This window comes from Struthio camelus, chromosome 2 (assembly GCF_040807025.1).
Source record: "Struthio camelus isolate bStrCam1 chromosome 2, bStrCam1.hap1, whole genome shotgun sequence".
NCBI lineage: Eukaryota > Metazoa > Chordata > Aves > Struthioniformes > Struthionidae > Struthio > Struthio camelus.
Window position 1 is genome coordinate 61,340,856 of NC_090943.1, and position 25,794 is coordinate 61,366,649.

A 25,794-nucleotide genomic window follows, 5' to 3' on the forward strand; every position below is an offset into this window, starting at 1 on the left:
GAGTCTTTGGCCTAGACTGTCAGTGCTTTTCCAGACAGTGCCTAGGCAACAAGGAGGAAATTGCTTGTGTCGGAGGTAGACAAGTGAAGAATGAGCTACTTAAAAAGGTACAGGTTCTGTGGAAAAATGAGCTGAGAAAAAATATTTCCCCTGGACTTCTCAAAATGACTAAGGAAGAACAAAAAGTCGTCCAGTGAGATATCACCATCAGCAGAGGGACCTTGAACTGAAGACATATTTTTAGTTTTTCTACTCTTGAGTGCTTGAATTTGGAATCTTATTTTTTATGTAATAAATTTTTTTTGATGAAATTCTTCCTATAGCTATTTAAGCTATCAATATTTTGTGAGCAAAAGAGTAAGCAAAATTCAGCAATAATGAAACCAGATTCACACAAGAGGAATACCTTGGGATTGTTGTAGGAGTCACGAGACGTTTGAGTTTACTTCATGAACCTTTTATTCAGGTATTATGTATCAAAATTGGTAATTGCACTTTCACATCTGACCAGGTTCATTTTATGTAAGAGATTCATTTGCTGCAGTGAAAACATAAGCAGCATGTTTTGCTGACTTCCCATTCTCTTTGGGATTCTCATATCTCACTGACTCATCTTCTCTTTCTCCATGTACTCCTATCATTAGTTTTTAATCCGTCAGAAGAATTTGCTTTTTGTAACCACATCATGCAATATGAAAGCTACCCCAAATATTGTCAGTTAACTGTAGGGAACCTCCTCTCTGAAATAGATTCTGAAATCTCATATTAGAGCTAAAATCCTTCAGCAAAAACATCGATTTGATTTGGGAGTCCTTTTTATGGCATGCACTTTTTTTTATGTGACTCATTATACGTAATTTGAACATTACTTTGAAGAACTGCCATATGGTGTCAATAAATAAGTCTTTAGAAGCTCTCACCCTCTAAATATGGATCAATGGCACCTAATTAAATCTATATATATGTTTATATGTACAAAAACTATAGAAATTAAACATCTTGAGCTAGGTATTTCAGTATTTACATCTTACCTAATTAAGGACTCCTCCAAGATATCTACTTATGAAGGAAGCAGAGGTTTTCCTCTACCACTCAGCCTTTTATTCTATATTATGTTTCACAGTGGCATGTTGCATATAAAACTGTATAGCATATTGATAGTTTTATTTTCTCTATTGCTCCATGTTTTTTCTCAGCTGAGGTCACGGCGAAAGCTTCAAGTTACTCGTCCTTGCAGAAAAGGTAGAAATGGAGATTGCGTACAAGCTGTCCTCTCTACTCCTTCCCCTCTGTCGCTTCATTGTGAGGAAACTTAGCGGGTATTGCATTGCAATATTAAATTGCATTGCAGCTGGGTATGTAAGGGAGTTAGGCAACAGCTAATTCATCTTTGTACTCATCTCATGTATTTTATATCCTGATACCTGGCATGGAAAGTGCTCACTTTAGCACAGAACTTGACCTAGTCTCTAGCTGTTTAAAAAGCGCTTTGATCTCTTCTGTTACAGGGTAGGCAAATGTCATCTGTGCCTGTCTTAACAAGGAATAAGATTTTAAATGTATGATCAGCTGGACCTGAACTCTGCAGATCCCAGAGCCCTGCAAGGCACGCTTTACAGCTAGTAGAATATCCATACCATTTCCTCCTCAGTTCTCAAATGCACAACTTGCGGCTTTAACTGCTTGGAGCATATAGAGCTCCCCAGCCCTTTTACCTCCTCAGATATCCTGGTTTCACTCCCCCATGTTCTTGCCTTTAATACTTGTCAGCAGCTATTGCACACCTGGATGGAAAAAAAAAAATTCCATAACCACTGAATTAAAATCCTCTGATTCTCTCTCTGTCTTAGACACAATAGTCCCTTCTCTGCCTTGTTCTTACAAGGACTCAGCTTTCTTTTTTTTTTTTTTTTCTTTCTAATGCCCTCTCAAGGAGTGACTTGTAAGGTTATATATCAGTAGTATCCTGCAGCCAAAATCTCCTTCATGTTCCTCTAATAAGATAGGCTTGATCCTACTGGAAACTGATTTTTGCTGTGCACTGATATCTAATCTAAAAACTGCAATTAGATGTACAGACACTTATTTACACCACACATACTGTCTTTTTTCCCATAGGCAATCATTGTCATTCTAGTGAGCTTTTTTGAAAAACATTTGGATGTAAAGGTAGGAAAATAAAACCTAAATAATGAGTAGATTTGGCAACTTTTACAGCCCTGCATAAATCTGCTTCAGTATTAGTATTCAAGCACAGACTAAAATGGCTACTTAGAGGATGACTAGTTGTCTCTTGTATTCTTGTATTCCATTAATGTGCCTGCTTAGCTTCCAGGCATGTGCTTGGGAGACAAAATACTATCTAAACCACTCAGACATCTTTTACAGTTTCAATAAACATCAAAAGTGAGTGCTTGGTACCAATAAGTAAAGTACAATATCAAGCAAACACTTCACTCACTAGCATTCCCTTATTAGAGTGCAAACACTCACTGCTTGACAGTGATAGGAGTGTGACTAGCCACAGAGGCAGCTGGCATTGTGGCATTCTTACATGTAGAATTACGCTGATATTTTCAAGGAGTGAAATAAGTAAAAAATGAAATACAGGAAATACCAAGATGCAGCAAAGTCTGATTTGTATTTTTTTAGTGGGTGCCTACAAAACCTCATGAAGTGTTGGCTTTTTGGAGGAGCTATTTTTTCAAAAACAAAGTATTAGAAAATATTTAAATGACTACACAGGTATATTAAAAGATGAACTTACGTTACAAAGCACTTATTTTCTGCAGCAAAAGGAAATATTCTCGAATATTTTTTCCAAAGTCATAGTATTTATTAGTATATTTTCAAAATTTTTGTTACTGGAATGGTAATTTGTACAGATGTACAAGAAGTGCAGTGGTTGTAACATGAGGTACATTGGGGTACGTTACCCTAAGGAAGTTCAGATCCTCTGTCTATCCTTGACTTTATTTTTTACCCCAGGCAAGGTGCCTGCTTTTTTAGGCCCCTCTTTTTGAGTTAGAACTGTAGGAATGATAATGTTTCCCTATTTTACAGAAATGTTGTTAGGATAAATCTGTAAGTACTTTATGTTCAGGTCATGCATGCACAGAAAAAACAACAGGATATCATGTAAAGAAAGTTTGTCAAAAAGTGTAAGCACAGACGAGCATCACTGGATAGACAGGTGTTTTGAAATCTTCTCCCTTTTGTGTACTTGACTTTGCAACTAATCTTCTGTATATACACATGCAACGTAACTGAAATAAAAATGTTCCCTTGCTAATGTTCTCTTAGTAAGTATTTCCCTATATTAATTCAAGGATCAAGGAGGTATTTATAGCTTTTCAGCAAAATATATGGGTATTAAATGCCTTTAGGTTTTTCACGGAGTTGGGCTGATCTGTCGTTCGCAGAGAAAAAGGTCAGGATCATCTAGTGTGCGTTAGGAAATAGGGCAGCAGCTTTGGCATTGTTTCAAAAGAAAAAACACTATGTCATCCAAGGTAGCCCAAAATTCAGAACTAGTTTAAATGACCTGCTATGTGCTTGCACTGTTAGCAGCAAATTGAGGTTACTATTCAACTTACTGTCTCATGGTGAATTAAATTCATTTTTGCATTCTTCCCCCGAAATCTGAGTAAAGAGGTTAAGTATAGGAAGATCTGGAACAACTTGGAGGAGGAAACCAGATTTCTAATTAATAAGCAGAGAAAAGAATTCCTGTTTCTTTATTATTATGGAAGAGTCCTGTAAGAAATAGTTATGGTAAGCTCTCTGCAGAATCTTTAAAGCAATCTATATACAGCTGTGGTAAGGAAGCAAAATCTGTTGCATCCTATAGGAGAGTTTGGAACATCTAGAATCAGTAATTTTTTTCTTTGTTGTATTGACGGATGCTTAGAGTGATTTTAAAAAATTCTGTTTGTTGTGGAAACCTTTGCATTGCATGCTTTCCTTTATGGTCAGAGGTTTCCCCATGAAGGGGTGGCCACGTTACCAATCCACATGCTTCCACAACATTTGAGTGCAGGATGGATTTAGACAGTTTCTTTCATCCCAAGCCTAATGCTTGTCTTTGGAGAATGTAGATGGGAAGGGTAAAGCTTCCTCTTTGCCCTTCATGCTTATCCAACTCTATGTTTCCCTATGTTATCCTAAAAATCTGACTACAGAGAGCAGTAAGTTCGCGGAAGTTCTTCAGTGATCCTTCATTTATGATGGTCTCACAAACCTAATGTGACATTTTAAAATTATATATTTAAAGCAAATTTTAAATCCTTATTTGAAAAACTGAAACTCTCTTTTTTGCTTTTGTAAAAGGAAATGGAAAAAATGTTCCTCAGGTAAATGCATTTGGGAAAAAAAGGGACTGAAGGGGGAGAGAACCTGTTAGTTAAGAACATTTTCTACAAATAATAGAGTAGGAAAATGTTGAGTTTTGGCCATTCCTAGAAGAGAGAGATGCAAGAGGCAATCTGACAAAACAGAAGAAACGTCAGGCATTGGTAGTTACTCTAGAGAATGATTCAGATAGAAGGGGAAGTCTGAGACAAGGACATTTACAAACAATTTCTGCAAATTTTTGGAAGTTTCAAAACATTCCTGAGGAGACAATGTGCTATCTAATGCTGGAAAAAGAAACAAACTGGTATCTAGGAACTTCCTGATCTTTTTAGTTGTCATGATATTCATATAGGCATCAAAAAATACGAGTTCACTCTGAATAAAATGTTTTTAGTTTGTTAGCTGCCTAGGAGAAGATAAAAACATCATCTGAAAGCGTATATGGTTTGCGTAGATTTTAAGAAGACATATGACAGCCTCTGGGCAGCAATAGAATAATTTGAAATTCCTGATAAATTTTTAAATAGTAAATGGTATGTTTGTGGTTCAGAAGTAAGGACTTGAACAAGGAATGAAATCTCTATCTCATATAACAGGTACAGTTAAAACCAAGTATCTGATCCTAAACCAATAGGAAGACCTTGGACAGGTCAGTAATAAGCAGTCAATAAAAAAAAAAAAAAAGTGAGGCAGTTAAATACCTAGAAGCCCTAATAACTTCAAAAGAAAGTGATGAAAGGCTAAATTGAAGTACAGATATGAGGCAGGAATACCTATTACTTTGCAGAAAATTCTGAGTTTCAGAGAAACTCTGCTTACATCTAGAACACGTGGAGACCTGGGAACTCTAAGAAAAAGGAAAGAAAACGGAGTATCTTTTAACAGTAATGTATACATTAATTGTTAGAGAAGTGAAGGAGACAGTTATACAGAAATGGTCTAATAAAAAATGCTGTGAAATGTAGGAAGGACCAAGCAGGGTAAATGAAGTGAAAGGTCGTCATTACAGGGTAGGGCATGTGAGTAGACTGATGGAAAACAAACCGATTATAGACATAGTCTCATGTGCTCTTGCAGATTGAATTCAAATAATTTAAAAAATTCTTTTGTCTTTCACTTGACTGTAACACTCCCTCTGTAATGATTTAAGCTGATCTGCTGAGTGTTGCTTTGACGGAAAGGAGGAGTACTCTTACTCTAGCAATCATTTACTACCATGGGTAGGCTGAGCTGTGGTAACGAAAGGCTGGAACATGGTACCTGAAATTGTTCAAATTCTGTCCACGATAGCAGGCCTCATGCACCCTAGGTATCTCATGGTATTTGATGTTGTGGTTGACAAGGATGGACATAGAGGATTAATATCTAGCAACATTTAAGAGCCCTTAGGGTAAGCAACCAAGAGTGGGGAAAATAGAGATAATGGAAAATTATGAGAACAGCAAGGACCTCCAAATTGAAAGGAACTAGGAAATAAAGGACAGTTTTCTGGTAGAGTCTTTTTTGTTTTGTGTGACTTTGCTAATTGCACCAGAAGAATCTCTAGTGTGGTTGCAGGCAAGCTAGTTTAGTTTAAGGGTGCCTTATACTTGTGTGGCTTATTTTCCATCTTTCATCTTAGTTGCATGTTTACAGATGCTTATAGCAGTGCATAGTAGCATCCACGCTTGGAATATTGTACTGCTTTAAATAGACTTGTATAATAATGTAGAGGAACTTTTGAGTGTAGATGTACCCTTAGGGAAGTTATAAATGTTCAGCAGTGAGAAAGCAAGCCCAATTTAGTTTAACAAAGAAGAGTTTGGTATATTAGCAAAGATCCTTGGAGGGAGTTTGTTGTTTACAGAGTACAAAATGTGTTTAATACAGCTGATAAAAGTATAGTTTGATGTGCCTCAGTTAGGAGAAACCACTTTTAGGAAAGGCTTGGAATCAACAGTCACAAAACGATGAGTGAGTTACAGAGGTGACATAGTCAGTCATTTTCCAGAGAGGTCGAATTAAGGAGGGAAAAGGAGGATGTAGTCTTTAAAATGTGAAAGCACTTCCTGCCTTCTCAGTAAAGGAAAGGTGAACTGACCTCTTACCTTCTTAACTATGAAAATGCAGCAATTAAAAATTGCGTGAAGGATAAGAAGTGAGTTCAGAGGATGTGTGAAATAGCAAGCATAAAAAGGGAAACAGCAATTTGAATGCATTTAATTTAAGGTAATTCTTAAGGCCAAAGTACCTTGTATAGTTTTCAAAGCCTTTTGTCTGATCATTGTTTATTGATCTTAAAATAATGCCTAGAAATCCCAAAGACACTGGTGGTCTTGGAATGATTGTTGTGCTAAATAAAAAACAGGTAGTTTCTTTCCCAAAGAAATTACAGTGTAGATAGAGTATACCAGGATACAACTGTATACACTATACAATAGACAAAGTTTGGAAGAGGAGCAGTATTGTTCAGAAAGAGGGTCTGGATGTGTAAATTTAAATATCTTTGCCATGGTCACAGAATGGTTGTGCAGAAACTAGGTACCTTTTGTCTCAGGACACACTTGTGTAATAAAATCATCCTAACATGTGAAAGCAGTTCATGAAAATCAGATTAATTTGGAAAAGCTAGAATAAAATTGAGACTTTATCATAGCAGGAGTGTTTTTTTACCGTTTACATCAATAAGGTCTGCTCTAGCCCTTCCTGTTCCCCAAACCTACTTGTGTCTGTGGGAGTGTATTTCAGCCTTTTTCATGTACCTTGTCACTAGGTCCCTTGCCTCATTAAGCAGCAGACCCAGATTTTCCTCAGCCTTCCTTTTTTTCACCAATGTACCCATAGAAGCCCTTCTGTTGACCTTCACATCCCTTTCTACTTTCAGGTCCATCTGATCTTTGGCTTTTTCAGCTCCATTCTTGCAAACCTGGGAAATATCTCTTCCTCCTGGGTAGTCTGTCCTAGCTTCTGCCTCTGTGTACTTCCTTCTGTTTGAGCTCAGTTATGAGTTCCCTGCTGATCCATGCTGGCTCTGCCACGCTTGACCAACTTACAGCACACTGGAATGGACTGCTCTTGTGATCTGAAGAGGTTGTCCTAGAGATCAACCAGCTCTTCTGGTCCCCTTTGCCCTTCAGGGCAACCTCCCATGGGATCCTGCAAAGTAGGTCCCTGCATAGTCATAAATCTGCTCCCCTGAAGCAGATTTGCCTTACTTCCCTCAGGATTTTGAACTCCAGAGTCTCATGGTCTCTGAAGCCAAAGCTGCCCTTGACTTTTATAGCTTTCACCTGTTCTTCATTGCTTGCGAATAACAAGTCCAACAAAACATTTCACTTAGTAGCTTGCTGATCACCAGCATCAAGAAATCATGCTCAACACACTCCAGATATTTCCTGGATTGTTTGTGCCCACAGTTACTGCCCTTCCAGCAGATACTGGGGTGGTTGAAGTCCCCCGTGAGAATCACTCTGTGATTGTGAGACTTCTTCCAGCTGTCTAAAGAAGGCTTCATCTGCTTCCTCTTCTTGATGTGATGGTCTGCAGCAAATGCTTGGGACAACATCAACCATGTTGATCTGTTTTCTGATCGTTACACGCAAGCTCTATACTGACTTATCACCACTTCCTCTGCGGTGGCAGCTCTGTGCACTCCAGCCTTTCCATAGAGCAAAACCTTTTATTTCTCACCTTCCTAGCCTGTCTTTCTTAAGAATATGCATCCATCCATCACAGCACTCCAGTGCTGCCACGTCTGCCACACCACATCTCTCTAAGTTCAGTGATGTCATAGCTTTGCAGCTGCTCATGGACTTCTAACTGCTCCTATGTGTTTCCCAGACTGTGCACATTTGCACCCCCATCCGCGCTGGTTTCACAAAGGGAAAGTGAGAGTTCCCTCACCATGTTATCCCTGATGCTTCCTCACTGTCCCCTTCACTTCTGCTCAGATTATGACAATGCCTCCGCAGTACACTTAGTTTAAAGCCCTCCTCACAAGGGTAGCAAGCCTGTTTGCAAAGACACTCTTGCTCCACTTTATCAGATGGATCCCATCCCTGCTCGGCAGTCCTCATTCCTCTAGGGTGCTCTGATCGTAGAAACCAAAGCCTTACCTGTGGCACTAGCTGTGCAGACAGATGTTGATTCAGTGGATATGTCTACTCCCACCTAAGCCTTTCCTTGTCACTGTGAAGACTGAGGCAAATATATTTCTTCATATGAATATCTTTGAAACTTTACAGAGGTTGTCATTTTGAAGCATAGAATGTATTTGTTAAACTGCTGAAGAGTCAAAGTTTTCCGCCCATACTGAGTCCCTTTGTCAGACAGTCAGACAACATCAGGCCTGTTACTTTTTGTGAGAAGTTTTGCAAGCCCGTTCCATATAAATGAAAGAAAAACACTTAAACTCCAAGAAAATACTTTTATTCTGAAAGGTACCTAGAGATGGTAATAGCATATCAAGGTATTTCATAGCTTTAGTAATAATGGAAACTGAAATTTGCAACGCTTCTGCTTGAATTACTTTTAATTTTTCTGTGTTAAGATAGATACTTTGCTTTTCTTCTGGAGTTCCTCTTTGTCATACCCAATAGATGGTGATTTATTTAAAACCACAATCCCTCATTCAGTTTTTAATTAAAAAATGTTAAGTTCCTTTCTTGCCAGTAAAACAAATATTTGTTATTACTAATGCGTTTTAAAGGCAAGCATAGCAATTCATAGTGTTTATAGGAACAGTGTATGTACAGCATTGTTTCAGCATGAATTAATGTCAGTCATTCCACCATTACACTAGAACTTCTCAGAAAGCAAATACATTTCCCAGAAACAAAGAGAAATTGAATTCTTCTTTAAGAGAATTCAGAGACATATGACCTTTGAACCATTAGATTCACATGCTAAAATAATGCAGTGTCTTTTTCTTGTGCTCCAACTAACACCAGTGACTCCTAAGATACAAGGTCAGTTAATAATCTAGCAAAAAATGGAATTAAAACAAACAGTCTTGATCAGCATGACAGTAATTACCATGAGTAAAACTGTCCTATTTTTGCCCTTTTTCTGTCAGTCTCTGCCTCTTTTTAACATGTATGACTTGTCTCTCACCGCTATATATGACAGTCAGTAAGGAAGCTACCCCTTTAAAAATGAATAATAAATTCTGGTTTGTTTCAGGTCATGCATTGCTATTTAATAATGTGGTCTGATGGATAATATAAATGTTTGTTTGGGTTTTAATCAGCGCAGGGGACTGAAACATGATGTTTCCAATATTTGTACAGACCAGTGATGATTGTATCTGTTATTAGATCAAGATGTTCTCTTTCTTTGGCTTCATTTTACAAAGGCTGAATGTAAATATTATAAAAGTCTTCTGTATAATTTATACTCCTCTTGGCATTTGATATGGGCAAGTTAATTTAGAAGCAAGTTTCCATAATCACTCATACAAAACCTGAAAGAGGCTTGAAACCTGATTAAATCTTTTCATAGTTATGTTTTTGGGAGCTGTGTCTGCTTTTATTCTGAACGAGAGTTAGAGTGCTAAGCTACCACAATGAAAACTGTTGATCCAACATTTTTATCTGATGACTGTAATCAGGAATTTCTTGTCAGTGGTAAATCTGGACATAAAACCCATGCCCCAGACAGGCCTCGAACTTCTAAAGGTACTAGACATGAACGGTCGGCACTAGATTTTTTTTACAATTCTGATGCCAAAAGTTGGAAGTGAACCTAGCAGATCTGTGATAGCATAAAAAGTAATTCTTTGCTTGGGAATAGGCTTTAAAACCTCTAAAATGTCCCTATAGTAAGGGCTTCTTGAACTATTAAATTTGCTGGTCTTGCCTTCTGGATTTTAGAATATGCTTAGTAGAAAACATGTCTGTGTAATTCCTGGAGAAAGCACCTCCAGGTGTTTGGAATCCGGAGGCGTTCTCTGCGGCTACATGCCTCACTCCCAGGTTGTTCTGTCTTGGCTTTTTCTGGTACCCTGAAAACAGAACATAGTCTGCTGAGACTGATCATAAGTAAGCAAGAAATATTAATTCCCTCCGTGAGTTTCAGAGGGTGTCTGAGGTGTTGCTCTGGAAAATGACGTCATTTATTGCAAAAATACTATTGTACACTCTGTATACTAAAAAAAAATTGTTCTAATTTCTCAAAGTGAGTGATTTTCAAGAGAAAATTGGCTTCTGAGGAGGAAGGAAGTCTTTCAGGAAGCAGTGTAGTCCATCTAAGAGCTTATTTGACCTATTGTCAAAAAATATGTGCTAAACCAGTACAGGAGTGAGACGGTTTACAGGCCAAGTTGTTTTTTCCTTATTTCCCCTCCCCTCCCCCAAAAAAACAAATCTCATACTCAAGACAGTCTTGACAGGTCTGCAGACACTGTTTTTTCCATTTGCCTGCCAATATCATTTGTCCTGATCTTTGACACTACTATTTGCATATTATGTTAACTCCTTGAATGTCACTTCCAAGAATACTGTCTTTGAATGAATGAGCTCTCAGATTTGTAAGCCCCTTAGTATGCATTCACATTTTTTTAGATAAGTAGACTGTTCAATCTTAGAGGGGTTTTTCCCCTTTTTTCTATAAACATAACATGATCTGTGACAAAAGGATCAAAGAAAATAGAGGGTCAATATACTTGGAAAGAAAATGAAAGCAAATCATGCCTTGTGTAAGCTGACAGATTTGTGATAAAATTTTTTTTAAATGTTTTGAGGTCTGAGGAAAAGGGTTCTCTCGCCTCATAGATTTTTCTTTTTGATCTCCTTCTCTCTCTTTCTCTTTTTCCTTTTTTCCTGATATGTACCTATTTTCCTTCATTTTCATTGCAGTCCTTTCCCATCCTCCTATGAGTTTTATCAGCACCCATGGAAGCAGAAGGAACCAGAGACAAAAAACACACTGGCATCAGTTTAGGTTTCTGTTTAGGTCTCATTTTAATGAGGGTGAACTCCACTGCGTGAGGTTTCTGATGCAAAATCATTCTTTTACCCTCTGCACAAGTCATCACTGTCCTATTGTCCTCTCTCATAGATCTGATTTTATTAACTTCTTCACTGGGTACTTTCTTGAGCATTATCTTCCTCCCAGTGTGGGATTTAGGGGAGCATTAATCCTTTTGTTTTCCTTCAGAAACGTTCCTAAGCACCTATTGAAAATGTCAGAATCTGTCTGAATTGCCTTCTGCTGTTCTGAAGTCCATTTATGTCCGTTTTGCAGATGTTCAGATTTAGTGGCTATTAGGTTCAACCATTCTGCTGACTGTCTCACGTTGAGCACATTCTTATAGGTTCTGGGCATAAATGTTTATTCTGTTTACTAATCATAACGAACAATGCCCAAAGATAACCATCATGCTATGTTTCCATACAGGCTGAGGTAGATTTTTGGAGCTCCTTGGTGTGAGTGAGGAAGAATGAGTGAGATGTTGCCAAGGGCAGCATAAGTCAGCAAGGTGCAAAAGAAGAAGGGTTCAAATGACGCAATTGGAAGATGTGGCCCCTATGAAGTAGCCAGGCTGTGTCTATGAGTGCAGCTGTGCTAGGGGAGCCTTGGTTTGGGTACCCTTCCAGTAAGGACTCGGCCTGGTGGTCCAGAAGCTGTGAAAGGCCAAAGGCCAGAAGCTGTCACTGGGATTTTTCATGAAGCATATGCTGAGTCAAAACTGTATGGTGTGGCCTGCCTCAAGATCCCAGCTTCCCAGGGACACTTGGGCATGGCCAGCCAAGCTCCCTGGACTGGTATAAGTGTGTGTGTCCTCCCCTGAATCCTGCAGGTTTTTCCCTTCTGCTACGATCAGCTGTTCTCAGTAAAACTAAATTGTATGTAGCTTGTATCCAATTCCTTTAATTCTTTGGGTAACATGGTGTTACAAGGGGGATCTTTTACTTACTACTGTTTTAGGAGGAAGATGAGCTGACTGGTCTCAAGCTCTCTGTTGCCCTGCTCATTGTTATCTGTGGGGTAAGTGTAGAGCTTTAGTCATACTTTTTAAACAGAAATTGCACTAAATACAAAAAATGAACTGAATTTTTAACAGGCAGCTTTCATGTAACATCTTCCATTGTTACAATTTTCAAGCATTGCATGCTGCAATCCAATTATGGCTTAAATTATTGGATTAATTTGGTGCAAGTTTTCATTGGGCAAACATGTAACAGTTCAAGAGGGGTGAAAATTCTTATTTCTTTTTGGCTGATGCAATATTAATATACCCCTGTGGTTGCTTCAGAAGATATTTCCGCTTTTCTTAGTTTAGTCTGATGTTTGACAATGAGCGAACTTTCACAAGGCAAAAAGACAGACTTTACAGGCAGCCTGTAGTGAAAAAGCACATTTTCTTCCTATTTACAATATATCCAGTAATTGGGAAAAAAGTCATCCCAATATCATACTAAAGTGAATTTAAGCAATTTCATATTGCAGGAGAACTAGCAGTTTAAAAGAAAAATCTATAGGAAACGCAGGAGAACTGAAATAGCCTAAGCTATTCAATAAATTTAAAAAAAAAAACATGAAAGAAAAATACATAAAATTCTAATAAATTTATTAAATGGAGAAAGGCAAATTTAAAAAGACTTGCCCTATTTTGCATATGAAAAATTTGCATATGCAAAGTTATGAAGCAGTGCTGGGGAAGTTTCAGGTGAAATTTCAAATGAAAATCATTGTAAACGAGTCACATTTTTGTTTAATCTGACGCAGTGAAACATGTCTTTAAAGGAATGTGTACTATATAAACTCTTTAGTATAACTAGAGAAACTATATCAAACTGATATTGGATTTTTTCACTTTCAAAATAGGAAACCCTGAAGTAGGGAGATGAGTTATGAACTGAAGCTCTGTTACACAAAGCCTAGCTAGGTCGAGTCGGCAAGACAAAGCCGGACGCAGCCAGGGTTCTTCTGAGGAAGAAGCACCAGAGCTGCCATAAACATGTTCGAGAAATCAGATTTCTTGTTCTGAGCCACATAAAATGTCCAGCAGTGACCTTAACCGTCAATTGATTATGAAGTCCGTTTTTCTAGTTATCTGGGTTTTTACCTGGATTCCAATTATTTTCTGAGCTGCCCTCTCGAAGCACGCTGTTTGGTTATCCATAATCATGTGGCATGGTGAATACTGTGAATCTGCATAAGAGTCATCCTTCTGCAGTCAGTTTTAGATTAGCTGGGTCTGTGTATTTGTCAGTAATATGCAGAAAAAAATTAAGTTTAGAGTGTAAAGGAATTTGAGAAGAATTTATCATGTTAAACTGTATATGTTTCAGGAAAATCTGATTACTTTATTAGAGATTATATGTCTCCAATTTCAGGGTGGAATAAAATGTAAAAGACAGTTGCCTTCACTTGCTTTGAGCTGGTTTGTTATTTTCTTTCAGTTGCAGTATGATTTTACTCCAGAAATGACCTTCCTGATTATTCACAAAGTGAGATCCTTTTCAGTGTGAACACAGGATTCGTCAGCCCTCTGTAACTGACTTTATTGGGACTGGTGGGACTAGGTGCAGAAAAAGGTCCAGATCTTGGCAATGCTTAAGAATGTTCTTAAATTTACTATCTCTGCAATGACAAATGCCTGGTGATCTTTCCGATTTTTTATTGAATTTTCTGTCGCTAAGTAATGCGGCGTGCTTTCAACTCACATGGGACTCTTGAGGAAATTAAAAATAAAACGAATAAATGAAAATGCAAATATTTTATCAAAGCATAAGAAAAGTATGTGAGCAAAGGAAGGAAAGTCTGGAATGTTTTTTAAAATGAAGCAGTGGTCAAAATATGTGAGGGTAAACAGCTTTCAAACTAAACATATCTTGAGTTTTGGCAAAAGACTTATGGCACCTCTGCGTATACTTGCAATATAATGTGTAGTGGGGAAATCTATAGTAGCTCAGAAGGAGCAGGGCTCCTGTTTAGGCTAATGTTCTGGTGCCGACTATCATGATAGTGCTACCTGTGGCAGTGTGAAACCCATCGTAGACCATGCTGTTTGGTGCCTAGTAGTGCTGAAAAAGAAGACAAGTGTCCTAGGCTCTTTGCTGTGGCAGACAGAAGAATTCGTGTCTGAAATCCTGTAAAATTGCCTGCAGACCAGATGCACTTAATCGTAATGTAAAAATTATTAACTTAGTCAAGTAATTGCCCCATTTGATGACCTTTTTTCCATCTTCATTTTATTGATAACATTTATTATTCTTTTCTAGCATGTGTGCTTAGTCTTCTATTTTTAATTCATGAAATGATTTTTAATTTTTCATGATTCTGTACCATCTAAAATTACATTTTTCTTAAAACAACTGTTAATGACCGTGAGCTGCAGAATTAGAGAAGCTAGAAATGACATGGTCTTATCAAGTTGAGAGCTTTCACTTTAGTTTCCCAGGGCATGAGTATTTTCAACGTTTTATTTTGTAGTGCTTTGATTTAACTGTCTTGTGTAGAAGGGGTGACACATGTGATAACAGTGATATTTCGACTGGTTTATTTTCTAGAATTTTGTGCTTTGACCTGCTTTTAATTCTGTAAATCACAAATCACTATTGAGACACATTTCCCTACTCCCTAAAGTAGGTAACTGCTCAATTGACTATACAGAGAGGCATGTTGAAATGCAAATATAGTATGCAACTTCCTTAAAATTATGCAGCAAGCTGAAATAATAGAGGGACAAAAAAGGAAAAAAATTCAGACTTTATGAAGGAAATATTTAGGAAGGAAACAAAAGTCATGAAGAAGATATGTATTTTTTCAGTCTTGAAAGAATGAATGAATTAGTATGTCTTACAAGTCAAACATCATCGTAGTGGGAGCTAATAGATTTTGAGACTCCGTTAGACTTAACAGCATAAATTTATTTGCCTTAAGAAACATTTTTAATGAAAGTTATGCATCAAAGTTTTAGCATCATTTCAGTTACATAAGCAGCATTTTATCAGCAAAGATCTTTAAAAGTGAAATCCGCAGTCTCTAAAGCCATCAGAACTATTGGTTTAGAGATGTTACGATAAAATAATATTAAGTTTAACATTAACAGCAGGTGTTGGGAGTGGCAATCCTGTTTAATTCAAAGTCAGTATTACACATGCACTCATCTCAAATGTTTTCAGCTATGCCTTCTACAAAACAGAGTCCCAAAATAAATGCAGTATTTTCTACGTAACACTTTTTAAGTTATCCTTAGCTAATTAGACTAAAAAATGCAAGCCTGGCAAACTTTTTACTGGGAGCCCATAGTGAGACTCTGCATAAGTGTTTCAGCTACATTCAGGGTTCTCTCATCGGGAACACTGCTTGATGCTAAGAGAAGACAGCATGGCTAGAAAGCCTGATCACATAATTTCTACTGTTGACAGGACTGGTGGTTCAAGGTGTGTGTGGTTGCCTCATGCCACAACTTCGGATTTGCAGATCTTGCGACCCCTAAGACAGAAACTTCAAATATTAATATTAATAATAATAATGTTCTGTAGCCGTAAGGTTAAAATAAATACCAAATTGACTTTTCCTTTTCTAAGGGTCTGAGTTTTTACATTGGTTTCAGTTAGATACTACTGGAATGAAGGAAGAATGTAACACACAATCTCATGGCATAGAATATAGTCAGAACCCTTTGTGTTTTTAGGTACATTAATGTGTCACAAGGGGATGATAGCTTGAAGGAACTAGGAGAAAAGCACTTTTCAATTTATGCTGTGTAGTTTAAAATATTGGGAAAAGTGCTTTACATGGCTCATTAAGATCAAATTCTTCATGGACAATTATTTTCATAAAGAATTCTTTTAATGAGAATGTAACAGGGCTCTAAGAACCTGAAAGAATGACGATCTCGAGTGGGCACTGTCTTTGTTTTAGGCTTTGCTTCTTTCAGCACAACTGTGAGGCAGGTGGTGTGGTTTAGTAGAAGAAAAAATAGGTTTGTGGCTTGTGAAACTTTAGGCCACTCACTTTGCTTTTTTGGCTTAGGAAATTATTAGCAGCATGAGATCACAGAATCACAGAATCGTTTAGGTTGGAAGGGACCTCTGGAGATCATCTAGTCCAACCTCCCTGCTCAAGCGGGGTCACCTAGAGCATATTGCCCAGGATCGTGTCCAGGCAGGTTTCGAATATCTCCAGGGAAAGAGACTCCACTACCCCTCGGGGCAACCTGTTCCAATGCTCTGTCACCCTCACAGTGAAGAAGTTTTTTGTCAGGTCTGGGCGGAACTTCCTGTGGTTCAGTGTGTGCCCGTTGCCTCTTGTCCTGTTGCTGGGCACCACGGAGAAGAGGCTGGCCTCATCCTCTTGACACTCCCCCTTCAGATACTTGTACACGTTTATGAGATTCCCTCTCAGTCTTCTCTTCTCCAGGCTGAACAGGCCCAGCTCTTGCAGTCTTTCCTCATAGGAGAGGTGCTCCAGTCCCCTCATCATCTCTGTAGCCCTCCGCTGGACTCTCTCCAGGAGTGCCACATCTTGTACTGGTGAGCCCAGAACTGGACACAGTACTCCAGACGTGGCCTCCCCAGGGCTGAGGAGAGGGGCAGGATCACCTCCCTCCACCTGCTGGCAACACTCTGCCTAATGCACCCCAGGAGACCATTGGCCTTCTTGGCCACAAGGGCACACTGCTGGCTCATGTTTAACTTGTTGTCCACCAGCACTCCCAGGTCCTTCTCGGCAGAGCTACTTTCCAGCAGGTCAACCCCCAGCCTGTCCTGGTGCATGGGATTATTCCTGCCTAGGTGCAGGACCTTGCACTTGCCTTTGTTGAACTTCATGAGGTTCCTCTCCGCCCAGCTCTCCAGCCTGTCCAGGTCCCTCTGAATGGCAGCACAGTCTTCTGGTGTGTTAGCCTCTCCCCCCAGTTTAGTATCCTCAGCAAACTTGCTGAGGGTGCGCTCTGTGCCTTCCTCCAGGTCATTGATGAATATATTGAACAAGACTGGACCCAGGACTGACCCCGGGGGACACCACTAGCCACAGGCCTCCAACTTGACTCTGCACCACTGACCACAACCCTCTGAGCTCAGCCATCCAGCCAGTTCTCAATCCCTTGATGAAGATACCTTGATATCTTGAAGATGAAGGTACCTTGATAGTAACGTATAAGGCTGGTTCAGGGTAGATTCCAGCTGCCTTTTCTCCAAGATCTGAAGGAAGAGGGTAATTCTTGAACATAGCAGTTCTAACAAACCTGGCTGCCCTCTCCTGAGATGAAAAGAGATCTGAAAAGAGACAATTTTTGCTGATAAATGTCTTTTTTTTTCCCCCCAAGCTTGTGGCAAATAGCCCACTTTCTTATGTTATATTTTGGAATGTCTTTGAAGCAGAAACCTCTAAGGAGGGCCTGAAACAATTTCCAAGAAAAAGACTGTAATTACTTTGTACTGCTTTGTTCAGTGAACTGAAGCAAAGCCTCAGGCGAAGGACAAGTTTGTATTTGCTTACCTGTAAACTCCATGTATGTGCTACTACCCTTGATACACTAATGGAAGACGTGTGCAAAACAGTCCATATCATTGACATCTCAACTCTGACCATTGCTGCAAATTTGGATAATGCTGTGTCAGTAGCAGGAGGAGTTGCTTTGTGGCCATTTCTTTCCAACTGCCGTTTTTTCAGCAGGCTCAAAAACCAATAAGAAATCATCGCATAATTGTATTTCTTGGAAGTAACTAATATTAACTCAAAGGTGAATTATCGTACATAAAGTGCTCCAACCAGAACGTTTCTCAGCATCTCTGAGAATGATTTGTCCTAGCTCTGCTGAGAATGAATATAACATGCATTTTCTAAAACATCAAACTGTGAGTAAAGAATAGTTGTATTCTGAATGCTTTTAAAAGTAACAGCCTTTAAGTGTCAACATAGCTCCATACAAAGAGAGAGCTGGGTATTTTTTTCCCTTTTTTATCAGCTGGTTCAATGCACTCCATAAAAAAGCTTCTGCCATCTGCCCTGTTTGGAGAGGAAAAAAAAAAGTTTATACTTTTCTGTACCAGGAGTAAAACCAGTGTTAAGGAAGTTTTCTTTTAGAGCCCAGCATTTATAATTTGCTTGAAGTAAATAGAGTATTACAGGAAGGAGGTATATTAAAGAAGTGGATTATTTTCCACAAGTTTAATTGTCATCTATAAAGAAAACAAAAACCCCTCCCACCCAAAAGTAGAATATTTTACAAGTTTTTCTTGGTATTTGCACCTCAACTTAATATCATCTCTAGCCATGCCTTGAGTAGATGTATTGATATTCCAAAAGAAACCTGGTGGCTCCTCAGCAGTCTTCGTGGTCACTGTCCCCTTGCAGAAGTGGCTGTTCTGATCGGAAGGGAAGGGGTTAGCAGCAACACAAAGAGAAATTTTAGATGATGAGATTACTGGGGAAGAAATAATTGAAGCAGTTGGTTGGAAGTCTGAGATTACATTAGAAGCATAGCTAAAATTGATTTGGATGTGCTATAGCATTATGATAATGAAGTCTGTGGCCTTACCAAAAGATTATAAACACAACTTTTAAAACCTCTTTGAAATTCTTATTACAGCTGCCCGTAAATCCATTATGAGTTGCTAGAAGGTCATGTTGTTACTAAACATGCATAGTTGGCACAACTCAGTACACTCTGGTAAGTCTGAAAAAGCAGCTGAGTAAAGAAAAATATTAGAAATAAATATATTGGACGTTGGATCCTAGCTTTTGTTCACCCTAGAGGTTGAACTCAATCTTGAGCCACAAAACTCATGAATGCTATCGTAAATTTTATTTATAAATTATATTGTTCCTGCTGTTATGAGAATGTTTATTGCTTTGCAAAGTACTTGATGCTTTTGCCGTTAAATGTATCTCATCTATTAAATTTGCTTTGTCAGTAATCACTTCATATTTAAAAACTTTGGTGTTTTCTTTCTTTTTTGGTGGATTATTTTAATAATAATAAAAAGTTCGACACAGCACTAGTGTTAATGAATATCTGTGTCTGATTTTGGTTGAAGTCTGAGAGAATGTAGAAAGTCCCAGAGGAGGTATAAGTTTCAGTCAAATGCTTTGTTTATTTACACATTTGAAGAGGAGAGTAGATTAATGGAAAGGCCCTAAAGAGTGAAATTGGTTTAATTTCTGAATTTAAGAAATTTTACAGAAAATTGCAGTATTTTGATTTTTTTCCATTTTGAATGTGAACAAAACCAAATATTTACTAACTTCCTGAAATTTAAATGAAAAAAAAATCAGTTTAAGTTTAATTTTGAAATTTTGGAACTTAATGTTAGAGTTTCAACATTTAGTTTCAATCTAATTCATTAAATGGAATTTTATTTTATTTTAATGTTATGTTTCTGAAGTCCTAAACTAATCCAGTACAGTATGTGTTACTGGTCTGGAAAAAGGTAAGATGTTTTAATCTCTGCTCAATAGTGGTTCATTCTTTTTTTTTATTTTAAGTATTTCGTCTGTGGTGTGAGGTCACTGGAAATAACGCATATTATTCTTTCAGTGTTATGATCTTTTTATTAAGTTTGGAAACTGTTCAGAGCCAGCTTTGTTGTTCAGTGAAAGATATACTGAAGAAAGTTGTGAGGGTTTTTCTATTCAGAATATGAACATGTATAGAAACTTTCTTGTGTCTCTAGTACTTAAAGGATGTCAATAGGCTAAAGCATACTCTTTGTATAGTACACAAGTGTTAGGAGAATCTGATATATGTTTAATATGATGAATGTAAGAGTTGAATAGAGTCTTTGACTCTACAGGAGTGTTACTTTTTTCCGTTTGCAGACCTTTTGAAGTACCAAGGATTGTGTTGCAAGGAGCAAGTCTCCCCGGATGCCTGTTAGAGGTGCCACAGTTCCTAGCAGTGTCAGCCATGCGTTCTGAGGGTCATTGAATTTGCAGAAGTTTCTGCAGGTTAAGAGAAATTGAAAATCTTAAATTATGAATTCGTTATTGCTAGCTTCATCTTTCCTTGTTTTCCCTTTTAAACTGCTAAGCAACCTAAAAATAGAAGACAGTTTTCAGGGAATATTCAAATGTAATTATTTGACTCAGGAAAAAATCCTGTGAAACCAACACCTTCGCCTGATTTCTAAAGTCAATCTATTTTTAAATCACCTAAATATGCTCTTAGAAAAACTTTCACCATCAATTTCTGAAAGTATTTGCCAGACTGATTCTTTGGAAAATACTGTCCTGCATAAAAATTCTCTGAAAAGAGGAGAGTTATTGAGATTGTGATATTTGATATCTGTCTTTTTTCCCCCTCAATTTATATGTTATGTTCTTTAAAAGGAGAGTAAGTAGATGAGTTAGACCATCCTGGGAGGGGCATGGCGATAACTTCTGCATAGGGCCAACTGAGGAGGGGAGTCTGGATATGCCACAGCATATGGTCAGCCAAAGAGATATGGTAGGCCAAAGAGACGATGAGAAGAACAACAATATATTGGCAGCCTGCAACTATTAAGAAACTATTGAGCGGAGCAGGGAAGACAGACAGACCTCAGAGGTGGCAGAAACAGAGATCAGAGTAGACAATGTGGAGCTTGCTGCATCTTGGAAAGGTTCTGTAGGGCCTAAAACCAAGCCTGGAAACACGGATACTGTGAGCTGGAAGAGATTTTTGAATCTCTTCTGTTTTACTTGATCACCGTCTCTACTTTAAAAGTTAAGTATTCTAGTTTAATAAAATCCAAGTGAGCGCTCTTTTAGTTTAGAAGTCTTTTTATACTTCAGGATACTCATTATAAAGACAAATTTTAGCTAAGTTTTCCTCAAAGCTCTGGCTAACTCAGGGTCCTGCCACAAAAATCTAAAAATAAGAAATAAAAGATGTGTAAGATCAAGGGAAGATAAAATATTACTAATAAAATAAGTACGCTTCAACGTTGTGTTAATGAGATTTATAGGAGTATGAGATATGTGTAAAATAGTATAGGTTAAATAAATATAGGTTTAGAACACTTTATTCTATGTTTGTCCAGCACCAAATGCAATTTGGACCACAGCGGAAGTAGATATGGGACATCAGTGCTTAAAATGAGATTTAGAAAAAGATGCAGGTAGTTGCATTACCTGCAACCTTGGTTTACCTTGTGGTTTTCAAAACTCTGGTGTCACCTCTTGGTCTCTTAAAAATCCGTGTGCCTATATTTTCATCAGTAGAATTTTGTGTTTACCTAAACTTTTGCTTCGGAAGGTTCCTAAACTGCCCTCGTCTTGGCAAAGCTGAATAGCTTGGTGCTTCTTAAAAGACTGAGCCGTCTCATCAAACTAGGCATATCCTGTATCTAAATGCTCCAATAATTCCTGTTGGGTAGGAGAACTCAGAATGTGCCTAATACCTTTGCTGCACCTGAGTCGTTGACCTTTTCATTTAAAAATACAGTGAAGAAGGGGCCTCTTTTTTACCTGACAGTTCAGTGGTTGGAGTATTCATGCATATATAAAAAGATCTGAGATCAGTGCTTTCCTCAGCCCGAGGGAGTTCAAACTCACCTTGCTCCCCTGCAAAGAGAGTATTCTACAACCTGAATGTAGGTACACTGAAAGGTCACACTCACCTTTGGTGGTTCTTGTCCTGTGAATATTGAATTCCTTTTCTTGTCTTTTTCAGGAGTGTCTTAGATCAGCCTTTTCCCCAACTTCTGCTTCCACAGTTTATATCTGGAGGGTGGTTGCTGCACACTCTTGTGCAGTGAGAGATATGACTGTGAAGTCTCTGAAGCTAAGGACAGCACTGAACTTGTGCAGTCCTCAGTCAGTGCTCTAATTGATAGTGGATAAAGGGCAGGACACCTCTCTCCTTGAGGTGACAGTGTTAAAGAACATAGTGATTTCTTCCTTTCTGCTTTTATTCTTGTTTATTTTATTTTGTTTTGTTTCAGTTGTCTGTCTCCAAGAACAGATTTCAGGAAGTGCATCCAAGTTTAGCATATATATCTCTTTTTGGCACTGTAGGTGTCTAGGTGCTTATAATAGGTATGATGTCAGATAGACTTTTCTTCAGTACTTATTGGTCATATTTGTCAGCTCCTCACAAAAACAGGAATATTTTGAAAACCCCTCTGAAGTACCTCCATCCCATTTTCTCCCTAAATTGCATAAAAAACTATGTGCCTAACTCAGAGCTCTAAAAACCTTAAAGTTTTAGGTTTTGGTTGTCTCTTAGTTGCAGAATCTGTGACTGATTCCCAAGTGCCAAGTCCATGTGCATAATCCTGCCATATCCCAATTCCATGGTAAGGTAGCAAGGATGTATTTATTGGTTGGAGAGGAGCCACAGTTTGCTTTGCCAGGATCTTGATCTGTCTGGGGATCTAGATACCAAGGCATGCTACAGTGTGCTCCTGCATCAAAATTTCATCTTTGCTTCATATCTGGCTTGTGAATTCTAATTCAAAATCTACTAAAATCAGGGAGAGCCGTTCAATGAAATTCAGGTCAGATATACATTGTATATTTGATTACTATTGTAATTGATTATTAATATATGATTACTGCTGTTATATTGTCTAAATGTAGAAAATCATTAGTCTGAAAGAACTACTCAAGGGACCTAGACTGTTCTCAGATCATTATCTGCACCACGAATTTTCAGGAAAATAATGGAAATTCTGAGAGGAACTAACAACTAGAAAAACTCTATTCCTCCAGAACTGGCTTTTGCAATGAGAATATTCTGTTTCTCCAGAGGGACAGTTCTCTTCAATCGTTTTAGAAGGTACCTCTAGTGTCCGTTTGGTGTGCCCCCTTATTCCATTCTCAAACTCTTCTCAGCTCAGTACCTGCATTGCATACCTTCTAATACATTCCTGGACTCCCTTCTGAAGCAAATCAGCTATTCCTCGCCAAGAGAATACCTGATCACAGATGCCAGCATAGTGACTTTCAGAGCCTCTTCCCAATAGATCCATCAGGGATTATGCAAACCTAATCTCCCCTTGACTATGCTCAACGTTGTATTTGAATCAAATACCTTGTGCCTTGCTCCGGAAGATGTCACACACGTCTGTGGCATCCTGCTGTACAAACAGTATTCTGGTGAGCTGAAAGACATCCCTTCTGCTGTTTGAGTCTTGCGAAATGAGAAACCACAAACGCAGAGGTATGCCTCATGACTACAAGGGTTAAAAGACAGGGCTTAGGGAAGGTATGGGCCAAGTGCTGGAGAGAATGGAGGAAGTTGGTCTGTTCCAGAGGTGCCAGCCCAAGAAACCTGGACATGAAGCAGCCCCCATCAATTCACTGGGGACTTAGGCTCTTTTCCTGAACGCTGTTCAGCGCACAGTATAGACGTATCCTTAGTCATTTTTTAAAGAGATTTCTTTTCTTTGAAATATAGTAGAAGTTTTGAAATTCATTATAAACTCCAAACTTCTAACAGTGAAGAGTCAAGTGTTCATGTGAATTCCTAATGGAGCAAAACTTTCAAGAGAATGCATTTCATATTTATAGAAATTGCTTTAATATGACAGTGCCGTAAAAGTTAAAGTGTGGAAATACCTTGCTGAGCCCCTCATATAATTTTTAAAACATTATGTGGAGCCAAATGCACTACATATGCAAAAGCTTGCCCATATATCTTCATTTAGAAGCACCCTCAAATAGTAATCACCCTCATTTAGTAGCTTCACCTTTACTATGTAGATTTTAATAGCAGCTGACCTTGTTTAGTAGCGGCACTTATTTAATAGCTGCACCTTTACCATGAACCTTTACCATGCAAGCCGCAGGGGAAGGTAATTAAATTTAATGGAAACTGTGGTTTTCAAACAAGGATATATGGTTAGTCATATGAAATGGTCAACAGGCTAAATCATTTGTGGAGAAATTATCCAGAGTCCAAAGGTTAAAGTACTGTAGCTCAAAATACAAATTAAGCCTAAAGTATAAAGAATATGAGTTGCAGTTTCCTTGATGACAGCAGCGCAGTGACTATGCCCTTACTGGTTGGTATGTCCCTCCAAGCTTAGGGACACACCTGCTGATATCCTGAGGGCTTCATTCAGTGAATGAAGACTGAGACAGTTTTCTGAGACGCTGTGGAAATGTACAGCGTTTCAAAAGAAGCGTCAAAATGGGAATCTGATTCCTGCAGTATATCTTGCTTCTCCTGCCTTATTAGGGATGTACTCAGCACCAGTCTTTCCAGTTCTGCTCCCTATATTATGTTGGACAAGGACAGAGTTCACAGTTTAAAGTGATTTAAGGAATAGAAAAGAAACAATAAACTATTGATTTACTAGCGGGGGCGTGATAACAGCAAAAGGAATGAACAAAATAAAACATTGGCCTTCAAGTTCTCTCTTTTTTTTAAATGATTGAGAGCTCTTTTGAGAAAATACCAAGTTTTTTCTTTTTCTTTTTATTAGTGTTAGTTTAAGCCAGAGGCAGTAAAAAGTACATGACCTCTTTGCTAAAGAGATGATCTTGTTTCATCTCTTAGATCAAAGCTAGTCAACAGAATACAACAGAAATTTGATGGTGATAAAATTTCATTTTGCGTAAGGGAATTTGAGAAATCTTTTAAGACATCCTTCTATTTTTATAAAATATTTTTTCTTTGTGTTGAAATAATTTTACATTCCATTAATGATAAAGTCAGTGTTGCCTCTGGAAATATGTGACTTTTTCCTCTCAAAACATTGCGTCCTGGGAACGTAAACTACAATAAAATATATTAGGATTTTACTTACCAAAAAGTTTCCTACTGATGCCATCATGGTAGCAGAGAAGTTTTATTACTGGTGTTGTTGCTGTTTAATATACAGAACATTAATGGAGCAATAGCACTATGAGATTTTTATGTGTTTTGTATTTCAGTTCTCTCATATTCTACAAAATGTGGAAGCTTTACTAGCAGATAAAGTGATGCAGCAGCCGTGAGACAGAAGCTGCAAACTGCAGTTATGAGATGTTTTTGATCAAAAAAAGTACTTCATTTGAAAGGTAAGCCTCAGAAATTCACCTCACCTTGTAAATGTGCACAGATTTATTTTTTGTTGTATAATTATGTTGTAACAATTAGCTGAAAATATATTGATTTGAATTACTCGTTCTCTCTTCTGTGAGAACTGAAAACTCTAATTAAGGTACCCCTGCATAGATATTTTCATTGCTGGGGTATTTCTGCTTTAATTGAGTTAAACAAAAAAAGGAGAGGGAATTTTCTTTGATGTATTTCCTTGGAAAACCTGATATTATTGTATTTCTAGATGGTAGTAAATACAGAATAGCACATTTGGTTTGGTTAGTTTAGAGGAACGTATCACGGATGCTAGTTTGTACAGTCTTGCTGGAATAATAGGAATATTTCACTATCTTATTCGTTTTTGTAACGATCCTGCTTATGCTTCTATTTTCCTGTATATGCACAGTACAGGCCTTGTCTAGACTAGCAGTTTAAGATGTAATGCTAACAATGAAATACATGCTTTTAGTATCAAATATTTTGCCATGGTTCTAGGT

The 25,794-nt window shown here is 38.0% G+C and overlaps 1 long non-coding RNA gene across 1 annotated transcript in view; it reads left to right on the plus strand.

The window, feature by feature from the left end:
* The window catches only part of LOC138066371 (uncharacterized), a 123,605-nt gene that overhangs the window by 88,351 nt on the left and 9,460 nt on the right, over window positions 1–25,794 (plus strand). The window contains exon 2 of the long non-coding RNA XR_011139773.1: window positions 25,150–25,275. This is a non-coding gene — a long non-coding RNA (uncharacterized lncRNA). The remainder of the gene's footprint in view (window positions 1–25,149; window positions 25,276–25,794) is intronic.